The 11521-nt window shown below is 42.2% G+C and overlaps 1 protein-coding gene across 9 annotated transcripts in view; it reads left to right on the forward strand.

Annotated features, from left to right (window-relative positions):
* The window catches only part of c18h15orf39 (chromosome 18 C15orf39 homolog), a 79202-nt gene that overhangs the window by 19328 nt on the left and 48353 nt on the right, over positions 1-11521 (forward strand). For 3 of the 9 annotated variants that reach the window (XM_063070836.1, XM_063070832.1, XM_063070834.1), the window contains one exon: positions 1428-1476. The exons of 2 other annotated variants lie outside the window; for them this stretch is intronic. The gene's annotated coding sequence lies outside the window, so the exon portion shown is untranslated. Of the gene's footprint in view, positions 1-803; positions 899-1427; positions 1477-7851; positions 11212-11294; positions 11318-11521 lie in introns of those variants that run through there. 4 more of the 9 variants (XM_063070830.1, XM_063070833.1, XM_063070839.1 and 1 more) reach the window with 4 other exon arrangements.

Consider the following 11521-nt stretch of genomic DNA (forward strand, 5'->3'; position numbering starts at 1 on the left):
TTATATATCTCACAATCGGTTGACAGACAAAATATCAGATTCCAGATAGAAAGTGCCAGAGATACATAAGAGGCCAGGCAGCATCTGTGGAGAAAGGAACCAAATTTTAATGAAGAGTTGTCAACCTGAAATGTGCACCTGCAGTTTTTGCTCATGAGGCTACCCTGCCCTGCATTCCAATATTCTCAATTATTTACAGCATTGATTTAAGAGCATCTGTCTTTATCTTATTGTGTTGGGTGACTCCAATCAACAGTTTGAATGTGGTGACCCAAACAGATCTACTGCCAGGATTAAGGAGGAAAGTGGAGATGAGTTGACAAGGAGGTCCTTGGAATAGAGAGCGTGATTTTATTAAACATGTTAGAAACAACATAACAACAGATGAATCAAACTAATACTTGAATTTTCACCTTTTAACTTCCCAACATCCAGTTACGCAAAGCGGTGAAGCAGCAACCCGCGCTCATGCACTGCAGTCACTGGTTATAAAGTGCTTTCCTCTACAGTGAAGGAACCATACACAGGCTGGCCGATTACATGGAAGAAAGCAGCATTCAGTCCACAGGGGCAACCCTCAGTTCCCCATTGCCTACCCATTCAACTCCTCATCTCACTCCAACTCTGTGCTATCAGCCTGTGGCCTACTACACTGTCATAGTAAGGCCCAATTCAAACTTGATGAACGGTAACTTATCTTTCTGTTTGAGCACAGTACAGCCTTCTGGACTCAATATTCAATCCTATAAATTCAGATGAGGCAACACTTCACCTGCAGAACTGTTGGGGTCAGCTACTGTATCCAGTGCTCTCGGTGTGGCCTCCTCTACATCAGTGAGGCCTGGTGTCGATTGAAGGCCTGCTTCATTGAGCATCTTCACTCCATCCGCCACAGCAGGTGGGATTTCCCAGTGGCCACCCACTTTAATTCCACTTTCCATTCCCACATTAATGTTTTGGTTCACGGCCTCCTCTGTTGACACAATGTGGCCACCCTCAGGTTGGAGGAGCAACACCTCATATTCCATCCTGATGGCATAAACATTGACTTCTCTAACTTCTAGTAATTTCTCCCCTCTCCTCCTCCCTTATTCATTTCCACAGTCTCCCCTCTTACCACTTCCCTTCTCCTCCCGTGCCTATCACCGTCCTCTGTGCCCCGCTTCCTTCTTTTTCTCCCATGGTCCATTCTTCTCTCCTTTAAGATTCTTCTACACTTCAGCCCTTTACCTCTTCCACTTATCACCTCCCAGCTACTCGTCATCTCCCCACCCCCACACATCCACCTTCCCCCAGACCCTGTTTCACCTATCATCTTGTACTCCTTCCCCCATCTCCCTCACCTTATTCTGTTTTCTTACCCCTTCATTTCCACTCCTGCTGCCTGGTCTTGGCCTGAAACATTGACTGTATATTTCCCTCCATAGATGCTGCCTGACCTGCTGAGTTCCTCCAGTATTTTGTCTGTAACTTCAGGTAAGCTGATTTCTCAGTATGTAGCAGTTGTCCATCTGATATTGGCTCAGCTTGTTCTGTTTCTCACATTTGAGAATGGCGTGCGTAGCTTGTCTTGCAGCCGGAAACGTCGACTCTTTATCCCCTCCACAGATGCTGTCTGATCTGCTGAGGTCCTTCAGCATATTGTGTGTTGTTATATATTTCACAACTTCCAAATTCTTTTGTCTATGTTCCTGCCCCCTAACAGCTCCATTCACACATTGGCCAGATCATCTTGTTACAGCATAGTTACCCATTTTCACCCTATCATAGACACTTCTTCCCCACACCACCCCACCCTTCCTGCAATTCTAACAAAGAATCTTTGACCTAAAGCATAAGATCTGTTTCTCTACAATACACACAAAATGCTAGAGGAGTTCTGAAGATTGGGCAACATCTATGGAAGGGAATGGCTCAGGCCAAGACCCTTCGTCAAGACTAGAAGGGAATGGGGATGAAATCATAAAAAGGTGGGGATGGGAGGGCAAAGAGTACAAGCTGGCAGGTGATAGGTGAGAGCAGGTGATTGGGAAGGGGGATGAAGTATAAAGCTGTAAGGGGATGGGTGGAAGAGGTAAAGGATTCGAGAAACAACACACATCAAAGTTGCTGGTGAACGCAGCAGGCCAAGCAGCATCTATAGGAAGAGGCGCAGTCGACGTTTCAGGCCGAGACCCTTCGTCAGGACTAACTGAAGGAAGAGTGAGTAAGGGATTTGAAAGCTGGAGGGGGAGGGGGAGATGCAAAATGATAGGAGAAGACAGGAGGGGGAGGGATAGAGCCGAGAGCTGGACAGGTGATAGGCAAAAGGGGATACGAGAGGATCATGGGACAGGAGGTCTGGGAAGAAAGACGGGGGGGGGGGTGACCCAGAGGATGGGCAAGAGGTATATTCAGAGGGACAGAGGGAGAAAAAGGAGAGTGAGAGAAAGAATGTGTGCATAAAAATGAGTAACAGATGGGGTACGAGGGGGAGGTGGGGCCTAGCGGAAGTTAGAGAAGTCAATGTTCATGCCATCAGGTTGGAGGCTACCCAGACGGAATATAAGGTGTTGTTCCTCCAACCTGAGTGTGGCTTCATCTTTACAGTAGAGGAGGCTGTGGATAGACATGTCAGAATGGGAATGGGATGTGGAATTAAAATGTGTGGCCACTGGGAGATCCTGCTTTCTCTGGCGGACAGAGCGTAGATGTTCAGCAAAGCAGTCTCCCAGTCTGCGTCGGGTCTCACCAATATATAAAAGGCCACATCGGGAGCACCGGACGCAGTATATCACCCCAGTCGACTCACAGGTGAAGTGATGCCTCACCTGGAAGGATTGGAGAAGATTGATTCAAATTGGAGAGGATAATGGACCATGGAAGAAAGGGAAAAAGGGGGATCAGAATCATCTGTGTGCTATCCTATCAAACTCCTTCTTCAACACATTACCTCTTCAACCTATCTCTTCCAATCTTCTGACATCATCCTGCCTTCCCCAACCTCCCACCTTCCCCTTCACCTGCCAGCTTGTATTGAGGTTAGTTTCCTTGCAAGCAGACAAAGACTGACAAACAGTCAATGTACAAATGAAGACAAACTGTGAAAATAAAAATAATACTGAGAACATGAGTTCTGCAGATTCTGGAAATCCTCAGTAGATCTGGAGCTTGATGGTTGTAGGTTGATGATAACTGTTCCTGAACTTGGTGGGTGGGATCTATGGTCTCAGTACCTCCTCTTCAATTGTAGTGATGAGAAGAGGACATGGCCTGGATGGTGGGGATCTTTGATGATGGATGCTACTTTCTAGTGGTGGTGCTCCTTGTAAATATACTCAATGCTGGGGAGGCTTTTGCCTGTGATGGACTTTACTGTATCCACTAGTTTCTGTAGCCTTTTTTTTTACGATGTCTTACAGTGTGAATATAACCAACTTTTATAACTGCTTTTCATATCCAGTTCTTCCAACCCCTCAGTCATTATAATAATTGCTTTCAGTAGCTCTAAAATAATTTCTATGCAGCAACCTACACAATGCATATTGCTGCAAATGTAGATGTGCCAATTATTTAGCAATACATCTGCCTTTCCATTTATTCGGTTTCCGTGAGGTAGGTATTGACTAGCTCTCTCTCCAAGCTGCAGTGACTTCTACCTTTTTTCTTGGATACATGGGAATTCACCCTTCTTGCCTCTGGGAAATTGCATTCACAGCTCATAGGTACCTTCAGGACTTCGCAATGCAAATGAAGTGCAATACTTGTTAGACTGCAGGAAATGAGCCAGCCAATTTAGAAGCAATGTCCCACAAAAGGCAATGTAACAATAACTGGATAATTGTTGATTTTAGGATAAGGTATGGCCAGGACACGCTTTGAAATAGGTATGGCAGGACTTTACATGAGGAATTCTGCAGATGCTGGAAATTCAAGCAACACACATCAGGGTTGCTGGTGAACACAGCAGGCCAGGCAGCATCTCTAGGAAGAGGTACAGTCGACGTTTCGGGCCGAGACCCTTCGTCAGCACTAACTGAAAGAAGAGCTAGTAGTCTTTTGTGTTGTTGCCTGTACATGTTGCATACTGTTGTGATTAGACGGTGCAGAGTCTGATTGTCTTGGATATTTTTTATTGTGATCGCAAGACCCTGTTGGACATTGGTAACGTAGAATAGTACAAGTCCATTTCATTGGTTCATTGGCGAGTCCAATGATGGGGGAGCTGCTTTGCCTCAATTGTGGCGAGGATTAGGTTCTCACCATGGGTCATCAGTTGCAGTCGTTCAGGGGTGGAGAGTCCAGAGGCAGTACGTGAGAGAGCAGCGGCCTCTGTGGGTGCTCTGGTATCCCTACTGGATTGGGAGCTATCACCACTCACCCCCTCCACCACCACCACTCAGTGTTCGCTTCGTGCTGCTCTCCAGTGTTCGCTCAGTGAAAGGTCAAGTTGGACCAGGAAAACCCATCATCAATTTACAGTCCTGCCACTCAGGGACTTGGACTATACTGTTTATTTTCTTTGTGACTGGATGTTTTTCTGAAATCGTAACTGTATGTGCTCTTTGTGCTTTGTGCTTCGTGTAGTGTGCTGTTGGTAATGTGTTTTGCACCTTGGCCCAGAGGAATGCTGTTTTACTTGGCTATATTCATGTATGGTTCAACAATAATTGAACTTATTCCTACCCCAACATAATAGAAATCTGCCTTCATTAGTTTATGGTGAAAGTACATCAGGATAACTATGCAACAACTGTTAAATCATATCCTTTATTTAAGTTACAAAGACAGGAAAACTCTGTTAATTCAGCATGCTTGTGATTTTGGGTGTGCTGGACTTGTAGATTTTCCGGATTATCAGATCTTATTCTGTTGATGCTCCAATAAACTTCTAATTCACATTTTTTGATTATTGATAGGTAAACCATTTCAGAAAATAAACTAATATAGTCAAGTAAATCAGTCTTTTGAATATAACGCAATACTGTACAATCTCATTGAAGTGAGGGTACTAGTAGACATGATTGATAAGACTTAAGTTTAAGACTCTAAAATCGGTACATCATTGAAATTATATCTGATCCATGTGATCTCTGATGTAACCCAGTTTTTAAATCAGGAAGTGCCAAACTTGTGAATATCCAATTTCCCACGTCTGAACAGAAGAACAGATGGTGTCACTGATTTTGATTAATCTTTAATATTTTTCTGATTATGTGAGTGGCTGCTAGTTAATCCTACTGGCTCTGTGCTTATGATTACGTGTACCTCTGAATACAAAAGATAACAACAGCTCTTTTGGATAACTGAGATATGCCTTTAGTTTGCTTCCCTTGTCTTCAGGCTTTTGCAGTATGTCATTGCAACAGTTCAACTAGTTTAGAGATGATTGTTTTGCCTTAATCTTAGCTTTTTCTAAACATCTTCAGGACCCATCTCCTTTCCAATAGTGCATTGTTCTCAAAAGCTAATCTTAGATTTTGCAGACTTCCTCGTGTTTATGATTTGCTGCTCCACTGTGAAGTCTCTTCGAGGGATGCCTACCCTGAAGAAGTTTAAATCTATTCAACGGGAGTTTGGTGAGACCCCCTCTCACTGCTCCCCCTCTATCATCTCTGCTGCCCTCCGACTCTTCAACCATGTACTCACTCAAAACCACTACCACATCCATGTATCCTTCCTGGGAACTTGTCTTCATCACCATCTTGTTCCACATAGCTTACCAATTTCTCCTTCCGGTTTACAAAATATTCCCCTCCCCTCTTCTTTTATTCCCAGCTCTGGCCTCTTACCTCTTCTCATCCCCCACTGGGTCTCCTCCTCCTTCCCTTTCACTTATGGTCCACTGACATCTCCAATCAGATTCATCATCTCCAGTCCTTTACCTTTCCTACCTACCTGGCTTCACCTATCAACTTCTAGCTCCCCTTCCCCCTCCATCCCCCCAACAATCCTTTTATTCTGGCAATTTCCTCCTTCCTTTCCAGTGCTGAAGATGGGTCTCGGCCCGAAACATCAACTGTTTATTCATGTCCACAGATACTGCCCTGTCTGCCCTGCTGAGTTCCTTCAGCATTTTGTATGTGTTGCTTTGTATTCCAGCCTCTGCAGACTTTCTCATGTTTACGTATCAATATCTACTTGTTTGAAGCCTTTCTCACATCATGTTCTTCCTTATCCTGTGGTAATTTTCCACGATAGAATGTTTTGCATCCAAGATAACAGATATCTTAATGCCACTACACCACCAGCCAGCTTTACATTATTGTGCCACTTCTAATTTTGGTTAGCATTAAGCAAATATCCAATGCAGGAAAACAAACTGAAAGATGATAATTCGTTCTGAAATTTACAATACAAATGAAACGTTCATGCCAGGTATGAAATACTATACCTGTTAATATATCTTCAATGCATACAGTACATGAAACTTAATGATGATACTGTATGCTTTAAGATTAAGCATATCTAGTTGCATTAGAGAAAGGATTTGCATCATTTAGCATCATCCTCATAGTCTGTACATCTCAAAGTTCTTTAAAGTTAATTGTCTTTTTAAATAGTAAACATTGCTGTGACAGCTAATTGTACACAGCAAACAGGAAAGGATCTCTAAACCGGAGTGCAATTAGTAGACATGTGGCCCGTAACGGACAGACAGTGACCATCTCCAACAACTTGTCCTTGACATTCAAAGGCATCACCTTCATCAAATCTGAGTTCGATGTGACAATGTATTACATCTCTGATACAATTTATGAGAGGAGAGCACGAGTCATAATGATGCCATCCTTGCATTCCTGTCTTTTCTTTAATCTTTTTATTAGTTTCAACAACAAACACATTACAAAAAGCACAAAATAATTGGGATTATGTTAATTGATAATAATTATTAAAGTTTACAGTCAGGTAGCACATAGTTAGAAACATCCCAAAATCATACAGATTAACAACAAAATATAAAAAGAGTATACATAAAATATAGTAAAAAAAGAAAAAGAAAAAAAATCCCCTAAAAAAAATCTACCTAAACTAAAGAAAACTACAGAAAAAAAGAAAAGCAAGGGCTATCATAATATCTCAGATTAGAACCAATAGTGTCGCCACTTCTGTTCCTCTCCCTATATATTGAAATCACAAAATAGATTGGCAAGGGACAAATTACATCATGTGGAATTATTGAATAAATGGTCTCCAAGTCTCATCAAATTTAATAGATGGGTCAAAAATAACACTTCTAATTTTTTTCTAGATTTAAACAAGATATAGTTTGAGAAAACCAATGAAATGTTGTAGGAGGATTAATCTCTTTCCAATTCAATAGTATAGATCTTCTAGCCATTAAAGTAACCTTGCATTCCTTACAAACACAAGAAAAGTTACAGATGCTGGAAATCCAAGCAACACACACAAAATACTGGAGGAACTCAGCGGGCCAGGGTCCGCCTATGGAAAAAAGTAAATAGCCAATGTTTTGGGCTGAGTCCTTTCATCAGTACTTGCATTCCTTAGCCTAGCCAGCCGAGGGGTGGTGAGACCTATATACCAACTGCTAAAAGTAAAAGAGATTCACAAAGTGTTTTGATGTGCTCCACATTATGTTTCCAATAGACTTTTGTCTACCCATTGTTTGGAGAAATACTGCCTGGAATGACTTTCATGGGTTTTAATCTGCTAAATGTAAGTCTACTTTACAAAAAAAGGGCTTTTCATACTAGTATCTTAAAATGATGAACATGGATAGTAGTTAATAAGAAGTTGACATTCCAAGACTTATCCTTTGAGCAGAAAGAAATTACTCTAATTAAAAGGCCCAAAACGCTGATTGTACTCTTTTTCCATAGATGCTGCCTGGCCTTCTGAATTCCTCCAGCATTTTGTGTGTGCTGCTTGGATTTCCAGCATCTGCAGATTTTCTCTTCTCTGTGACTGTAATTAATTACTCAGGTTAAATACTCCTAAACTAGTAACATTGGTGTTGATTTGCATGCATGAATTGGAAACTATTAGTTATCCTCAGTTTCATGTAAAATCATTTTTGAAAGTAACTTCATGATAAATCTAAATTAGAGAAAGGAAGCCCAGTGAAGGAAGCCATTGAAATAAAGCTAGAGGAAAAGAATTTTAATAAAGATTAAGGTCTCACTCTAAGTAAAAACTGGAATTTGATTGTGAACAAGGTGGGAGAGTGGAAACCTGATTGGACAAGGACTAACTAATCGGGAGGGATGGACAATGGGGGTATAAATACCACCAGACTAAACATGCCAAGGCATCATCCCTGATGAAGATGGCAGAGTTTGTCATCGAAACATCAGTTATAATTGATACCTGTACCCGACTAGAAGCCGGAGAAGAGTTTATTCATCATATAGATCCTTTTCCTAAATTAGATATTTTATTTAATTCCATTCAAACATCAATATTAGATTCCTAATGGTCACTGAGGAGAGTTGATTTTGGTTCTTATGTAATTACATTCCCTACATAAGGAACAATATACTATTGCTTTAATCTAGTCAAATGTTTTTGGCTCTGTGGCATTTTTGTTTAACTGACGTCATTCAGTCAAAGAAATACACTGTTTCCAGAAGTATGTTAATATTTTGCATGGTGTTTCCAAGATTGATGATTGAAAAGAAAGTATGTTTTGAGGTTTACAGTGCCTACATTTTGGCTGTGTTGTAATTGGCAAACAAGTTAGTTTACATTTAAGAAATACCCAACTCTAAAATGACAACCATTGACAACACAGTTCTTTGAACTATTTCGGTGAGAAAGGTTTGAAGTGTTAGCTTCTGCATAAATGGATAAACATCGGTTCAAGGTTTTGTAAATAATTAATCATAAATTAACGTATTCTGCTTCTCGTAATACCAATGTTTGTTAGTTGCAAGTTAGTGACAGCTGTACAGCCATAGATATAAACTGTCTATTCCACAAGGTGTTGACCTTTTCAGAATTTCATATAATTCTATTGAGGAGCTGAAATGAACTTTGAAAGCTTTGGTTTTTAACCACACATACATAGTATAAAAGGCAGGCACATCCGTCACATGATCAGCAGTATCTACTGGTGATGCTGCCTCAAAAAGGCAACTCTTACCATCTAAAATCCCTACCACCTGGGCTATGCCTTCTTCTCACAGCTACCATCAGGCAAGAGATCCAGAAGCCTGAAGTCCCAAACCAGCGAGTTCAAGAATAGCTGCTTCCCTTCAACCTTTCCATTCCTGAACCAACCTGCACAACCTTAATCACTATCACTGTATAGCAACACAATGACAGTTTTGCACCACAGTGAAACTTGTGTGCTATTATTTTTGTCTCATTGTGATTGTTCTTGTAAAGCGTTCACAAGAAAGAGGATAGGTAGGGAAAATGGAAAAAAATCACATCAGACATGATCTTATTGCATGGTGATTTGGCATGAGGTGGTACACATGGACTCCTGCTGTTCTGTCAGGTTTTCATGATTCTTTTTCCAATCATCAAGCTGCTTGATTGGCACAATCAAGCAGATGATGCTTCCCATCTGTTTATTTATTCTTTATAATTGACATGCATCTCTCCAATTTCCACTTTCTTTAAATGTCCAATGCCATGGTTACTCCTGTATTGATCTAGGACTGCCCCAAGAATTTCCTTCTCTGAAAGCAGTTAGCACACTGGATATCTTTTTACTCATTTTGTGAACCATCTAACTAAATTATCTCAACGTTAATAAAACCCCACAAACTCCTGAAATCTAGACCACTGCAATCATTATTCTCTCTACCTGACAGCAACTCAGTTTGGAAACAACTGCTTGAGAGGAATATGCTTAAAGGAGCATTAAAAAATCTGTATTTCTGAAGAAATTACATTTAGCCAATAACTTCTGTCATGCCATGCACTACATACCTTCAAAAACTGGCAAATCTATTTCATTTTTATTCAATGTGTCTGTCAATAAATACAACAGTTCCCTTAACAACATAAACATTTTAAGCAGAGTTTGATAGACTAATGGACAGATACTATATCACACGATTACAGATCGGTAATTGTTAATCCAAAAGGTCACATGTTATCTTCAAGGACATTAGCACACTCTGAGAGCATAGTATTCAAAGCTGAATAGTAGAGGACAAGGTACATTGCAACTTGCATTGTGAAAGAGAAATCTACAAATTTTGCAAGATTACGCAAGTGGTTCTTTCATACCTTTGCCATTAGCTCATTGAGTCTTGTTTAGACATCTCCGCAAAGCAAACAATTAACATCTACATTTAGTTACATATTACTTCAATTCTATTATGTTGGTGATAGCTTTGGATTTTCTTAAATAACTATAGTGATTATGCTTCAAAGTGCATTTCATTATCTGTGAGGAGATAAAGGACAACCTGATGCCACTTGTAACATCGGACATTGTGGTCTTAAAAAACTCCCAAGCATGAGCCCATCATCAGGTTTAGGCCAGCATAGCAGTTATTACAGCAACAGCATACTGGGTTTAGTTCCCATTACTGTCTGTAAGCAGTTTGTACGTTCTCCCCATGACAGTGTGATGACCCCGGGTTACATCACTGATGATGTGTCCCAAACCTATGCAGAATCTTAAGTCCCTTCATTTAAGGATTCTACATCTATTTCTTGTGATATCCTCGGGCAGACAGTGGGTGGGTACGAAAGTTAGAAAACACCAAGCTGTCTCTCCGCAGGCGGAGTGGGTAGACACCCTTGGATGGCAGCGTTATGCTGCAGAGCGAGCGGGCGTCCCTGCAGGAAGCTCCTCCTGGCCACGAAGAAGAAAGTAGCAGTGATAGTGTCTGTTCTATACTGTCGACAGCTCTGCCAGGAACCACCAGTCCCGCGGGGGGTTATTAACAAAACTTCCAACTTCTCCGACCGTGCTCACTGCTTTCAACTGCGACTGCTTGCCGCGGGTCGGCTATTTATAGAGTGAGCGGAGCCCCACCCCTTTGCCTTCCCCGCCCCTCCCGCGCGTAGCCCCGCCCATTTCGCCGCTCCCTTTTCTCTCCTCGCGCCTGTTTTTTCCTCCATTTACCCAACCTCCCCGCCACGTCGTCGGCGCACGTGACCTCCTTCCAGGCAGAGGCGGCGGCGTGGGTTCCCGCCCAGCCCTGCAACGCTGCCATTCACAAAAAAAATAGCAGAGCGCGACCGCATCTGCTGACCATCAGCGATGTGTCCCTGGACTGGATGGAGTTGGGGGAAGGCGCTGAGGTGAGCCCCTTCGTTAAGAGTAGGGTGGAACCTGGGCTGGAAGCCCTTCCAGCATCCATGCAGTATTGCCGAGTCCCCAGCCGCAACTTTGCCGGAACTTTTGCATGTGAGCCTACTTCCTTCCATGGCGATAGATTAGGGGCGCTGCTCTCCGGCTTTGGTGCCTTGTCTGCTTCTCATCTTCCGCCGTGTTCCCTCGTGTCTTGGTGGGGGTCGGGGGCGGGGAGGGTTTGGTGAGAACTATGTTAGTGTAGGACCAGCTGGATTGTCCGATGCGCTGGATGGTGGCTGCCTGTACTGTTGTGAGGAT

Source organism: Mobula hypostoma, chromosome 18, assembly GCF_963921235.1.
Source record: "Mobula hypostoma chromosome 18, sMobHyp1.1, whole genome shotgun sequence".
Lineage (NCBI taxonomy): Eukaryota > Metazoa > Chordata > Chondrichthyes > Myliobatiformes > Myliobatidae > Mobula > Mobula hypostoma.